Below are 16,057 nucleotides of genomic sequence, written 5' to 3'. Positions count from 1 at the left end.
AAAGGGGTTCTCCATCACTTTTTCTATAATGATGCAGTTTAAAAATCAAAACTCCTATGGTGTCTTAGGGTGCCCCATTGAATGATTCCTCTGCCACTTCCAAGACGGACTTGTCTCAGAAGTGACAGCCCACACAGCCAATCATTGACGGAGATGGAACAGTGCAGCAGCCAGTGATTGGCTGAGTGGGCTGTCACTGCCAATACTACGGGGCTACTATAGACAGGAAGTGAGGAAAGTCCATTCCCAGCTGTTAACCCTTTATATGCTATGTGGTCACTATCACATGGCATGTGAAGGATCTGATGGGGAAAAGGGGTCTCCCCCATCACCATCGGCTCATCAGCATACGGAAATAGCAATTGTGCTGATAGTTGCCATGACAGCTGGAAGCTTAACAAACGCTCTCAGGGCTGCCATGGTTGTAATTCTTTTAGGCTGTGCAAGAGGCATGAGGCATAGCTTAATACGGTACATTGCCTGTAAGTAAAAAAAAAAAAAAAGTGTATAAAAAAAGTAATAAAATAAAAGAAAATAAATATAATTAATATGTAATTAATAAAACTAATTTTTATTCATTTTTTATTTTGGTATCACTACAATAATAAAAAAAAAGTTTTTATTTCCCACCTTTGCCCATTTCTTTCTCTTTTAAGGCATTTATAATCTGTTTCGCCTCCTTCTGACTAATTTTGCACACCTCTCTGTCAGCTACACGTCCAATCTTTTTACACCTCTTTGTTCTTTCACTATAGCCCTTATAATGCATGTAAACCATAACACTGGTATAAATCAATTTTGCAGACGACAAAATAACATGTGATCTTTATGTATTTTGGGGTGCTGAATATAAAAATAACATCCATTTCCTTCAGTCACGTCTAGTTTTTTCGCAGTTATAATGTAACATTATATAAAATTATTTGGAAAAGCTGAGTGTCAAAAAAGATAATAGTGTGCAGAAAGATATGCAGTAGGTATAACTAAATGTAAGAATACTGAATAAGTAGTTTTAAACTGCTGACGTCGGCATTTTGTGGCTATATATATTTATGGAACATAGATATCGGGGCAGATGGAACACAAACATGATGGCAGACTACTGCTGGTGTTTACAGCGTGACAACCCTGATCACAACTATTCCAGGGCATCCAAAAAAAGAATTGCAGAGGGGAGATTCCTTCATCTCACCCGTCTGAGCCTTAGAGTCGCACTGACACTGATCCCGCTCGGCAATCTGAAGATCTAACTCAGTGCTTCTCAATTCCAGTCCTCAGGCCTCACCAACAGGTCATGTTCTGAGGATTTCCTTAGTATGTCACAGGTGATATAATTATACTCAGTGCATCAGGTATTATTCAAGGTGTCCTTTGTATGGGATATCCTCAAATCATGACCTGTTGGTGAGGCCTGAGGACTGGAATTGAGAAGCACTGATCTAATCAATCAGTGCTGTATTATGTATACTGTAGTGATTTCTATGACAGATCAGTGCAGTTGTATTATAATTCTCCCAGGGGAATTTAAATTAAAGGGGTTATCCAGCGCTACAAAAACATGGCCACTTTCCCCCTACTCCAGATTGGGTGGGGTTTTGAAACTCAGTTTCATTGAAGTAAGTGGAGCTTAATTGCAAATCGCACCTGAACTGGAGACAACAGTATGGGGGAAAGTAGCCATGTTTTTGTAGTGCTGGATAACCCCTTTAATGTATGTAAAAAATCCCATGCCCTAGTAAAAGATTAAATCACCCCCCTTTTCCCATTTAAAAAAATAAAAATAAATAAACATATTTGGTATCGCCACGTGCGTAATAGTCTGAACAATTAAATGATCACATTCCTGATCGTGCACGGTAAATGGTGTAAGCGAAAAAACCCACCAAAGTGCAAAATTGCAGATTTTTGGTCACAGCAAATGCAGAAAAATTGTAATAAAAAGTGATCAAAAAGTCACATATATGCAAGTACTGATAGAAAAAACTGATCATGGTGTAAAAATTTACACCTCAAACAGCCACATACACCAAAACACAAAAGTGTTAAAAGGAATGGGGGAAAAAAATCTAATTTCTGCAAACACTTTCTTTCCAAAAGAAGGGAATTTCCTTGCAGAATAGACAAGAATGTAATGTTGTAGTTTCTGGATAAGACATCACACTTCTAAGAAAATCCAGATGTTGTGCATATTTGCTATGTTATACATATCATACATTTTGCAAGAATGCATCTGTGTAATGAAGTTGTGTAATGATCACAGCTTGGATTGCCGTTCAGTTCTCAGAAGTAGGACTTACCCAACATTTACTTTGGTCTGTGTTGTTATTTGTTTTCAAGGAAATGGGATTTATGCAATAAAATATTAGTAACAAAGAAATCTGATGAAACACTGGCCATTCTGACCGAGGGCTTACACTGCCAAGTTACATATGCAGTAAATTCAGATAATTCAGGGGGAGTATGATCCCATAAATGCCATAAGCCAGAAAGAGAACTGCCATAAACACTACAATTGTTAGGATTTAAGACTAAACATTTGCATGGAAATGATTTAATACTTGGCCAACATGTAACTCCAATGAGATTTCAACTACCTTCCTGTAATGCTCTAAAGATGAGATTGTATAAGAAGCAGTTTTTGAATGAGTACATGGTGTTTTTCCCCTGAAAACATCAAACGCTATTTATTACGTGTTAGATATTGCTATATTTTCTACATAAATTTACAAAATATTTGCACGCAAGCAATAAAACTTCTCTTTTGGCAAAGTCATATAGGCCCATGGTTTGTGTCAGTGCAAACAGAAACTCTGACTGATGGTTATAACTGAATACTCCGCCATTCAGGACCAGAGTAATGCTGTTCATTCTGGAGGACCATTTATGTTCCTGTATGACTTTGACCACCCATTGCATAAAAAGGGAACTGTGTAATGCTTCAATTCACCTGAGATGGTGTTTGAACACTTGCTTCATGTTTCCCCAACACATTGCAGCTGATCAGTGGTTGCCCCATCTAAGGGATAATTTATCAACAATTATTGTTAACCGTCTCTTCCAACATAGTGTAAACCCCTCATGGATGTTATTTATGTATTAAACAATGAATTTAGTGTCCAATGAGTTAAATAATACAGTGGGTCAGCAATTAAAGGGGTTGTCCAGCAATTATCTTTTTCTTTCAAATCAACTGGTTTCTGAAAGTAATATAGATTTGTCATATTACTTCTATTTAAAAATCTCAAGTCTTGCCATACTTATCAGTTGCTGTATGTCCTGCAGGAAATGGTGGATTCTTTCCAGTCTGACACAGTGCTCTCTGCTTACATCTCTGGCCGAGTCAGGAACTGTCCAGAGCAGTAGCAAATCCCCATAGAACACCTCTCCTGCTCTGGACAGTTCCTGTCTGGGAAAGAGGTGGCAGCAGAGAGCACGGTGTCAGACTGAAAAGAAAACAGCACTTCCTTCAGGACATACAGAAGCTGATAAGTATGGGACGACGAGATTTTTAAATAGAGTTAAATTACAAATCTACATAACATTCAGAAACCAGTTGATTTGAAAGAATTTTTTTTTCCACTGGATAACCCCTTTAACTTTGCAAGGATGTTTTTAAAAGTGCCCTATTACAGGTAGCAATAATCTGTCCAATTTATTATTGCTCCATATAATGAGGAAAAAAATTAAATTTATACTTATGTGTCCATGCTCCCCCGGTGTCCTGCTGCCTTTACCCCGCTTTTCCTGCACCCTCAGCCACCTCTGGCCCCGTATCTGCACTGACAGGCCGCTCTGTCAATCACTGGCCGCAGATAATAATAGGTTGAGAAGAATAGCTGAGTTGAATAGGTGACAGAACTGTAGCTGAATTGAGTAGGTTAGGGCTTGTATTGAGCTTGGTTGCTATGGGCAGCAAAGGACATTCCTTCTGTAAGGGCGTGTTCATACTGAATAACATAGGCGGAATTCCATGGCGGAATCACGCCTTCCTCAGTGTCTCTATTGGATGGCTCACACACCTCCGCTCCCACCACTCTCCGCTCAAAGAATTATCAATTCTTTGAGCAGAGAGCAACAGAAGCGGAGGTGCGCGAGCCATCCCATAGAGACACTGTGTGGCACTGAGGCAGGTGGTATTCTGCGGCAGGGAGCTCCGTCGCGGAATTTTGCCTGTGTTACTTAGTGTGAACGGGCCCTAAGGCTACTATAAATCTCCCTCATAATCCCTATATGTGCGCATTATGTGTGAGACATTAGTGTATAAACACTAGAAGGCCTAGGCTGGGAAAGGTCCCAGGAGGGTACGCGTTAGAAGGCTTGGGCAGGCTTGGATAGGTACCAGGAGGGTCCGCGTTGGGGGGCTTGGGCTGGGAAGAGCGATTGGAGAGTCCGCATTAGGAGGCTGGGGTGGGCCTGGTCTGGAAAGGGAGTCAGGAGCGTCCGCATTAGGGGGCTGGGGCAGGCCTGGGCTAAGAAGGGTGATGGCAGGATGCACATTAGGAAACTGGGAGCGGTGATGGGAGGGTGCACATTAGGAGGCTGGGAGGGGTGATGGGAGGGTCCATGTTAGGGGTCTTGGGTAGGCCTGGGCTGGGAAGCCAATGGAAGGGTCTGCATTAGGGGGCTGTGACAGGCTTGGATTGGGAAGGTGGATGGAAGGGTCCACATTAGGGGGTTGAGGCAGGCCTGGGCTGGGAAGGACGATAGAAGGGTCAACATTAGGGGACTGGGGTGGGCCTGAGCAGGAAAGGACATCAGGAAGGGCTTGGGCTCAAAGTTTAAAGGAGCTCTAGGTAGGTTTTAGCAAAAGTGAGGTAAATTAAGGGTTGGGATGTATAATCAAGTTAGGGTGAAGAGGCTCCCTCATGGTACCTTTACCTTGATGTGGTGATCCAAGGCGTTAAGCTGGTGGATGTGGCACTCCTAGCGTGGTCACTTGTGCTGGACAGGTCAATGAGGCGAGGCCAAACTAAGCAAGGCACCCAGAAGAAAGGGCTGGTACTCTAGAAATATTTCAAATTACAATGGACATACACTATGAACATAACATCTATTATTCTCACTACATATCAGGCAGCAGGACACTCACCTGTCTTTGTTGTTGTTGACTGATGAACCTTTTAATTGTCAAGCAGGGGCTGGCACGAGCCCTACACCTAAGATTCCTGTCCACCAGTAAGCTTTTTCTGCATTTCTGCTGAGCCTCACCCCTTGGTTAACACACACACCTTTGCATTAAGCCTAAGCCCTTGGGTTAAACTAAACTACTCTGATTGTAACCTCTGCCTAGACCAGTACTGATAAGGAGTCTCCTTTTCCTTCAAGTTTAGACCTACAGCAACCATAGGGAAGTGGGGCCTACTGGGAACTTGTAGATAAAGGATATGGGGCTGGCTAGATACAGGGCAGGACTGTGATGGCTACTTCCTCTCCTGCACGATGCAATCTAAACTATACAATTTTCTTTAACCAATGACTTACTATGTTGTGAAGTGGAGAGTTATGTGCTGGGGAAAAGCCAGCCATTAAGGTTTTCATGGACTGGCCCATTAGTCCATCTGGCATTTGCCCAAATTGCCAGATGGGCAGTCCTGCCCTGTATATATCTATACTTACTGGTGGAGGTATAGTACAGAATTATGTTAGCTCCTTCCTGCCAAAGGGGAATTTTTAGTCCCTTAGGTACGACTATCAAGATCACATTCTTTGTAACCATTTATTTCAGTACCGAGGTCTTTTATATTGTGCCTTTCCACTTTATTGTACTTCACTGCAATTATCCCTCCTCAATATATTGCTGACAGTTAGGAGGAGCTTTTTTACGCTATACTGCAAATATATATATATAGTAAAAGTTTAATATACACACAAAAAGGTTCTGGATATCGGGCAAATTAGATATTTCAAACCAACTCTAAGCAACAGTAATAAACTGTCCAACTAGGTATCACCTCTATCCATAAAAACAACAACCCACTCTAAATATTTTATACAAAAGAGAGCAATTTGGGATACTGAGGACTAGTATAGATTTAATTGTACTTGTGCGAAAAAACAATCATGGTAATCTAAGGGATCCAATAAGGTTACTACCATCTCCAAGAATCACCATTTAGATAAAATCATTAAACCACAATTACCACTCACTAGCTCCTCAGTCTCTATTGCACTCACCCATATTGTCGCACAGATCCGAGCCTTCCCTACGTACGTTTCACTTTGATCAGCTTCATCGGGGAACTACCCTTTCCTCCCTCTCACCCTCTTATATACCCCTGTGCTCTCCGCGGGTCAGTAATGGAGGACCCACGGGTATGTAAGAGGGTGAAAAACTGTAAAATTGTAAAAACTAATGTTATAGCTATTTTTTATAATCTGGTCATTCTTTTATATACAAGTTTTATTATATGGTATATTATTTTAATTATGTATGTTTTATAAAAAATGCTAATAAAGAAGATGTAATTAAGATTCTGAACTATGCCCATTGTTCTCTTTTGTATACAATAGTAAAAGTTTGTTTTAATCTATTCATCTGCGTCACCTTCCTCTGGCTCATTATCCTGTGAAGTTTGCTTACCCATGTATATAAGGCCTAAGACACTATTACACTGTCAGAAGTATACATGGAGCACATGGTGCCTTTAACAGTGAATTGCATCTAATTTTTCCCTCTTAAAACTTTGTGTAAATGCCATCGGAGCACAATGTGATTTTCAAATACCACATTCAGCTTGTAAGTGGCAATTCATAGGTAAGGAGCAACATAATTGCTGTAAAACATTAAGCAGACTGCAGAGCTCATCTAATTTGATAAATAGCGTTTCTACAACAACAGATGGCAATTTGTTGACACTTAAATCTTTAAGCATACTCAATTAAACAAGTCCTTAAAAGCTTTCCTAAAAGAATCACATGTGTACATATAGTTTAACCCAAAGAAATTGCTGACAGATTTGTTTTTCACCAAGCTGAATAAAAAGAAAAAGCTGACAACATATTTCTGCAGGGCATGATGTCTTTCGCTCTATTTTAGGGATTTATTACATCTGTTTTAAGCAAAAATAGTAATGGTTTTTAAAAATTACCATATGCTTGTTGAAAACAGAGTGTGGCTTCAGCTGTAGCAGACATCACTAGCTTTTCTTTTTATGTGTGCGTCTATATACCAGATACCAGTTCAACTTCAATACTTGTTTCCAAGTGAGCTGCGTATAATACTGACCTTGCAATAGAACAGTATATGAACTCTGCCAAAAACATGGAATTTCCTAATCCTAAATGAGGTAATACTAGAAATTACAGTTTGAGACAGTCTAGCAGATGTATGTAACTGTATACCTTAACTGTTTTATAGGTTTCCAAAATACTTTTTCTGCATTCTGTTGTATTAAAAAGCATAGTCGACAACTTTTTCATATACAGAAATGGAGAGCTAAGGTAACTGCATTGTTGCTATACATATACAGGGCTAAGGTATTAAAGGGGTTATCCAGAGTTAGAAGAACATGGCCACACAACACGACTCTTGTCTCCAGTTTAGGTGTGGTTTGCAATTAAGCTCCATTCACTTCAATAGAACTGAGCTGTGCTGATTCTGGAAGAAAGTGGCCATGTTTTTTTAATAACAATGGACAATCCCTTTAAGGACACTTTTTGGCATTAATTTGCACATGCACAACAGATTTGGGTAAAATCTACTCTAAATTTAATTCAAAACAAGTATACAGCATAAAAAAGAGTTCCAATGATACTTTCTGTTTTAACTTCCTAAAAAGTTTTTATTGGGTTCTTCAAAAGCTATACAAAACGTAAAGGGTCAAGAGATGTAATATCCCTCAGACGATGAACCCAAACCTCACAAGTGTAAGGTATGCACAACAATGTGGATAGCCATATAATCGTATTGTTGTGATATCTAATCACCTAACCTAGGCCAAAAAGTCATACCAATAAGCAGTATCTTTAGAGAAACCAACAGAGAGGAAGAGGAAATCTCACAATGGAAAGAGAAAAAGTGGGGGAAAAGGGGGGATGCTTGACCACCATATAGCTTTGCTATTTGTAATAGTATAGGCTATCCCAGAGGCAGATCAAATGAACCAGCTTTCATAGTTCTGGCCCATTATAGTAAGTGAATATTGCTGCCATGAACAATTCTAAAAATTCTCCTCAGTCTTGCCAGTTTTCCATTTACCATAATCCATGAAAGTTTTAGTTTTGCTGAATTCAGACTTACAGAAGATCTTTTCATGGTGTAAGCAATGGCTATCCTCGTAGCCAGAAAAAAAAAGATATCCATCTGTGGGTAGACTTAAGGACTTCAGGAATTCAACGTCCTAGCAAGACATCCCAATGTGATTTATATAAGTTCTCAATCGTGACTATACAGTAGATAAGATTATATACCTGAATAACTTTGAGAAATTTCTACAATATGTGGAGGAATGAACCCTCCCCACCACATTCCTAAAAATGTAAGCCCAGTGTAGCCAGGAACATGTGGGAGTCTTTGAGGTGTTAAATACTGACTAGTGTTTAACAAACTTTTAAAAAGTTCTGTTCAGCCACTTTGGTTCAACCTCAACAAAAAGTTCAGATGTGATATCTCCAAACCAGACTTTATATTCTATGATATTAATAGATTCCTTGTGCCAGATGCAGTGCCTCTGACTCTGGGAACCTTTCCCCCTTGTGCTGCACAGCAAGCCAATGCTGGCCTTTATTACAGTAAGCTGGAGGTGCATAAAGCAGCCATAGCTTACTGTATGTAAGTAGATTTGGCTGCAACAAACTACTTTAAGGGTTAGTTCACAAAGAAAAAGTTATTTCAAAGTAACTGGTGCCAGAAAGTTCCAGAGATTTGAAATTTACTTCTAAAAATCTCAAGTCTTCCAAAACTTATCAGCTGTTGTATGTCCTGCAGTTGTATTCTTTCCAGTCTTGAGAGCAGGCAAGGTTTTCTATGGGGATTTTCTACTGCTCTGGACAGTTCCTGACATGGACAGAGTTGGCAGCAGAGAGCACTGTGTCAGACTGGAGAGAATACACCAAATACAGGAAAAACAGAAGCTGATAAGTACTGGAAGACTTGAGATTTTTTAATAGATGTAAATTACAAAACTCTGGCACTTTCTGGCACCAGTTGATTTGCAAGAAAGATTTTTGGTGAACAACCCTTTTGAGGTTCATGTTTATGATAATCCTAAATATTCAAATTCAGACCAAAATGAGCGAGTACTGCACTATAGTACACTAGTACACTATTAGGAATACTCATTTTCAATCGAGTATTCGGTCAAAAACGCAGTAAAATATTTATTCCCCTCCCACCTCCATTTCTTTTTTTTTTAACCAATAACTATGCAGATGGGGGGGGCAGACACTAGGAGCACACAGGCAGTGAAAAACAGCATCTGCATTCATTGGCTGGCTAAACTATGTGACCTTCAGAGTAAAAGAATAGTGGTTTTCAGATTCAGTTTGAAAGCTGGACAGGGAGACAGTGTAAAGCAGGGACAGTCAGGTGTTTTAAGCAGGAGGGACCCCCAAAATCCCTTCAGTGTGTTCAGGCAGGCAGGCAGCTGGAGTGCACTGTGAGGAATAGCCTGCAGTGTATCTACTTGCTGAAAACCTCAGATATAGGGTATACAGCTGTATACTGAGAGTGGGTCAAAAAATAAAAAATTGTACTGCTGTTAGTGGCGTAATGATGCGACTTTGGCGAGTTAGATGCACCCAGGCATGCTTCCCCTGCTGTCCTAGTTGCATTCCAGAAATGTTTGCATCATTTTCTGAGGTGTCATGGTGGACCTGGAAACCTAAATTTGACCACTTGGAGATCACCAAGTCACAAGCATTTTTTCCCCATAGACTTTAATGGGATTCGATATTCGATCGAATAGTCGAGCATTGCGGTCTTGTTGAATTTCAAACTTTTGAATATTTCACTACACCGTCATCTCTAATCAAGACTTCATGCCCCATCTCCATCAATAATTCATTAACCAACGATTTGGAAATATCTTCCACTATATCTTTCCACTGCCTCAATGTCAGCTCCTTGCCTAAGTCCTTCTCTGATTTAGACATATATGATGATACTCTCTATTTTTAAGTCAGACTCACAACACATCAGCACTGCAACTTCGTAGGGGAATAAGAACAGTTCATTGGAGTGATGCAAGAGAAATACAGAGGTTTTGGGCAACCCCTAGTGATAAAAGAAATGCCTGGCTTTCTAAGAGCCATAATATATATCTTTCTGTCAACAGAGCCAGAGTTGGGATGACTTTTTCAATGTGCAAGTTGTATTTCTGAATTTACATTTATAAGTTACATTTATTCTACAGGTCCTTTACAATTACAGTGATACCAAATTTATATATATTTTTTTTATGATTAATAGGGGACTTTACACTAAGAATTATGGTGGCATGATAAGAAGGTGTGGTAAGAGGAGCGGACGGGTGGTCGTACCGGTGTACCTTGGGGTAACGAAATGCTTCTAGTGCAATAGATGGCCTACTTTGCATATAAACAAACAATTGGGTATCATAGGGCCATATTAAAGGAAACATTTTTGTCAGTGTTACATGCCCTATTAGCCTCTAGGTAGCCCTGCTGTACTCTTTTCCATGTACATGCTTGTACATTTTCCATTCTGATTTTATGCAGCGGAAAAAAAATAAATCCACATAAATGTGATTAAAAAAAAAAAGTTCAATGTCATGTGCCAACGTCTCTAGAAATAAAAAAATAAAATCCTGCAACTTTTCAGTGTCATTCATAACATCCCTCTTTTTAACCTTTTTGTTTAACCAAGAAGTGAATATGATTATGATGTGCAAGTCACAGATCTAGTTCCTCTGGGTGAAAGTCCCTAAAAATTTAAGGCTCCTTAGGTTGCAGTTTGACTTTTCATTTTCTCAGGAAAGAGCTTTAAATACGAACTATTAGGAAACAGGATATTGTGAATAATTGTATCTTGTTCTATTGGTTTTATGTTATGTCAACAGAAAAGTATAACTTCTAAATAGATTGTATTAGGTTCTGTTCTCATCTGCATTATGGTTTAGCGTTTGTTGATTATGCGGAACCAACAGTCTTTGAACTTACACTGTGTACCTGTCATTCACACAAACATAGCCTTAATTATGTCGCTGAGTTAGGCTTTGTCCCACGTCTGAAACGTAATAAAGACGACCGGTAATAATGATCACATTATTAGCATCCATCTATCTTACGGATTTTCTATGGGGATGTGTTACTGCTCTGGACAGTTCCTGACATGGACAGAGGTGTCAGCAGAGAGCACCGTGTTATTAGCATCCATCTATCTTACTGGTTTTCTATTTTCTACTGCTCTGGACAGTTATATTACTGGACAGTATATTACTAGATTGCTACTTTTCTTTGCTATGTTCCTGAAATGGAACGATTATTGTGCGGAAAATTGTTATAGCATTAAGATTTAAGTGATAATCGTTCTGTGTAATTGCAAATAACGATGAGTAGTAAAACTAACACTCCATAGTCCACGGTGGACTATGGAGGGTTTGTTTTGCTACTAATAAAGACGTGAGACAGTGAAATATCGCAACAGTGCTGGGCATCTTTTCTTTTTCTAATATGCAGGAGATAGAGCTATAGAAGGTTGTTATGCACTATAGTATGAAGTCTCTTTCACATAATAATGCACACAACAAAGAAATTGCTGTATGTTGCTATACATTTCTTAGTCAATAATATTCACACAATGGGTGTGAGTCAGATCAGACAGTTACATAAATTTCTAATTTTTTTTGTAATATTCTTGAAATTGGTTTGCAAAATTTAAGTGAAATGGAGAAGTTATTCAAACACCAAAGCCATAATGGTGTTACACAAATCTAATGTATTGCATGCAACTTTCCTGGAAGGGTAAAGTGCAGAACTGTTTCACACCTCTAGAGGGGAACAATGAGCAGCCGTTTGGCTAAATAAGGTAATGTGTCTAAATAAACTGTGCTATGTTATAGAACGGGTGACGTTAATACCATTGATTATCTTGTCACAATGGCATCTCTCACGTGTCGATCATATTAGGCAGGAAGTGATTAGTTAGTACTTGGAGATAATTTGTTGGAAGCAGGAAAAATGAATATGTAAGGATCTGAGAGACTATGACAAGATCTAAACTGTAATTGATCGGAGCATCTCCATGCAGCAGGTCATATTTAGGTATGAAATGGTTAGTACCCACCAAAAGTGGTCCTAAAAGAGGGGCCTACAAAGGGCATGTGAGCGTCAGAACTGAATCATGGAGGAGTGAAAGCAGGTGTCCTTCTGAATCATGTTTTCTTTTCCATCATGAGTGCATATGTATCCCTATCCTGGAAAAAAGATGGCATCAGGATGTGCTAGAAGAAAGCAAGCCATAAAAGGCTGTGAAGTTACAGGCAATATTCTGCTGGAAAACCTTGGGTCCTAGCATTCATTTAAGAAGTTACCATAATACATATCACCTACATAAATATTACTTCAGAGAAGTTACACCCCTTCATGACAGGAATATCTGTGGTATCCCACCACGGGTGTTTCTAGTTTAGGCACCTGTTGCAAAAACCTTGTACTTTAGAGTAGCATCGTGATGAAGGTGTATGTAAGTTTCACCACTAGATGTCACATTGTCACATGTATCATTTTGTATGTATTGCACAGCTGTAGTCAATATAGGGTCCCTGTCTTATTATGTTATTCTGTGCACCAGTGAGAGATGCTTTTTTTCTTCCTACTTATCTCTATTCTCTTCTCTTGGCACACTTTTCTTCTCCATCACTCACAGGCACTGTTACACACCCTGTAGGAAGTCGTCACATGGGGAGAGGAAGTGTTGCGTCACCTTAGTTAGTTCCCCTCTGATTCTCCGAGGAGTAGGAAACACACAGACCAGGCATCCCTGCTGTATTAAGCCAGGGCCTGGCTCTGCCAGGTTCCCTGTCCGGGACAGACCAGCTGAGATAGTAGAAAGACACACGTATGGAGAACACAGAGACTCTCTTTCTAAAAGCTACACCTACAGGCACTATGCAGTGCTAAACAGCTAAGCAGGACAAGTCAGAGAACACCCCAACCCAGGCCATGAACCTCTCTTAACATTGCAGGGTGGTATCCTAGGCAGAGGAACTGATACCGATAGAGCAAAGCAGCCATATCCAAAGCCTACATACTCTATCTCGCAGCGCAGGTGACACCAGGACAGCCTCGGACACTTAGCTCAACTCAGGTAACCAGCACTTGGTCACCCTCGTAGGAAAGGTAACCAGACACTGCAGGGCAGAAGGTGGTTTAGCAACACTCAGGTCGACACACGGGCACAAGTATTCTTCTCTTCTCAAGTATCTTTCAAGTATTTCTTCTCACAAGTTGCGGCAGAGCGCATTGGTTTGGGGCTCTCCCGACAAACTCCTCTGAACTCTTCTATCCTACCTCAGCACGTCAGCATCTCTCAGCACAGATTCAGTGAAGTCAAGTCTGTACCTCAGAAGCCACTCGTTACCCTATTATCCTGTATTGCAAGAGACTTTTCAGTAAAGATCAGTTTATTTATTCTACTGGGACCAGCACCCATACACACAGGCTACACTGTCCTTGGGTCATTTTCCCCTTTCTGTGGGTGGCGGTACCAACAGTCTGGACCACCGTGATAACAGCCCAAGGGACCCATCACAGCCCGGCAGGTCACCGACCATTGGGGATCAATATAGCCAGCCACACACACTAAATGCAGGTACACCATCACACCTGTGTGCTGAGTTAGCACTGGCATCACGACTACATCCTAACTGGCTATATTCCAATCACCGACATAACAGCATCACAGCGGCTGAGCACTGGAACACCCGGTGATCCCCACATATTCCCTAATGGCAATGGCCTCTTTAGTATAACGTGTCCTGCTACAATACAAAAATATTGTGGGAATGGTTAAAGGAATGTGACAAAGAGTTTGGATTTGGCCTTCATAGGCTGACGGGTCCCGACCGTCAGCTTAGACATACTTACAGTTAAATGCAGAGCTAAGTAGCCAGCTGTAACAGAGTGAGGAGTCACTGGCTCATTGCTCTGCCATGTGGCTGCTGGCAGTCTCTTTTGCCAGCCTCTAGAGACCTGATGGAAAAGGAGGTCTCTCAATGCAGAACGCTCATGAAAAGCATTTTCAGGCGAACTACTTACAGGCGGCAAACTACCCACAGGGGGTCAAACTATCGATTGGGGGCAACAACCTACCCTGTCAGTAGATTTACACTGTCATGAACTAGTGACAGAGAATCTGAACAGAATGATGTATCGCTTATTTTGTTCTGAGCAGCTGATTAAGAGATATCCTCCAGAATAACATGGACAATAAGTAGTCCTCTCCATTATGTGCGTGAGCCCAGTAGTCCTGGATATTCATGAGAAGCCGAAAACTTCACCCACCAGCTGCTGATTGGCAGTTATCTATCCATGCTGTGTATAGGCACTCAACTGTCAATCAGCAACTGGGGGGCAGGGGGGAGGGAAGGCGGCAAGAATCCTATTCTCCTGCATATTAGGAGAATGGCTAAACAAAATTATGTAAGTAATACACCGATCTGTTCAGCATTCCTGTCACTAGTTTATGCTGCCCTCATTTAAGGATAAATATAGTGACAGATTCTCTTTAAGTAGTCACTTAAAATTCTGCTCAAGTCTCCAAACAAACACCCTATGTCAGAGACTGTGTCTCATACAAGTATGCTTATATTTTATATTTCTCCAAATTTTCCATTTTCACCTACTGCAGCAGAGGTACTACTACTTAAAGGGACCTATAGACTATCTCAACGCATCTTTTGAACAAGGACTTTGTATTGTAATGTACTTTGAAAACTGCTAAGTAAAATTTACAGTTATTCCAAGAAACTGTGTGATTGATGTCACACACTGCACAACAGTGATAACTATTTCTCGCCAAAGTGTTTGCGGTTCTGGGGAGAAGCTAGAGTACCACTCTGGCCTGTGACCACAGCCGAAGTACAGTACCTTAACACCCTACTAGCCTCCTGCACTTCACCACTATCTGCAAACCCCCAGCTCACTGCACACCTCTGTCCACTCCGTAAGGATATGTTCAAATTAACAATTTTCTGGAGCCTATTTTATGCTGCTGATTTTATACGGATAGGTCACTGATTATATCAAATAATACAAAATTATATTCTCTGTAGTCATAACCAGGGGAACATAATACAAGTATATTAACCCCCTCCCCGACTGCCCCACAGTGGGTGTCTGCTGCCAAGTGACACAACCCTGTAATTGCCCTGGTCGCACGCAGCTGTGATCACCAGGGCATACATGTATGCCCTGGTTTTGTAACAAATTTTCTGGATTTGCTAAAGTAAAAAAGCTGAGAGGACACCATCAAGGTATGCCAGGCCCATACTGTTAATAAAAATGCAGCCCGTAGATGAATTACGGGCAGATAGAGATCAGGATTACTACAGGGACGGCTTTTTAAATGGGAAGTAATAATCTCCATTTGTCAATGTGCTTTAAAAATAAAGTAACCACAAAGTCAATCATGCACATGTCCAGTCCAACCTCATCTTTCACAATAAAAACTAAAACTAGCAACAGACTAACCCTAGTAAATATTCTGTTGTCAGTTGTGGTAAGGATTTACTGTTCTTAGCTCAATATATGGAATCTGAGTGCGAATGGAGAGCAGTGGTCCAGATAACAGCTCGGTCAGCAGCTTCTGCTTTTTGCTTTCTCCCATAGTAATGTTTACTCAGCTAAAGCGATGGATTACATAACAATGTGGCTCAGTTGGCTTTTTTTTTACATGCTTTAATGTTTTACAATTTAGTGATCAGGAAATACAGATGTAACCGAGCTGAATGTGTCTTTTACCTTTTTTTTAACATGAAAACTCACCAAGTTAAAGTAGACTACTTGTTTCTAATAAAACCCCAAATCCTACACACACAGATACTTTAGTGTCCGTGTATATAAACAGTAATGCGTCCGTTCGTGTAGGTGTTTTTTG

Source organism: Dendropsophus ebraccatus, chromosome 3 (genome assembly GCF_027789765.1).
Source record: "Dendropsophus ebraccatus isolate aDenEbr1 chromosome 3, aDenEbr1.pat, whole genome shotgun sequence".
Lineage (NCBI taxonomy): Eukaryota > Metazoa > Chordata > Amphibia > Anura > Hylidae > Dendropsophus > Dendropsophus ebraccatus.
Note: the sequence above shows the minus strand (reverse complement) of the source record.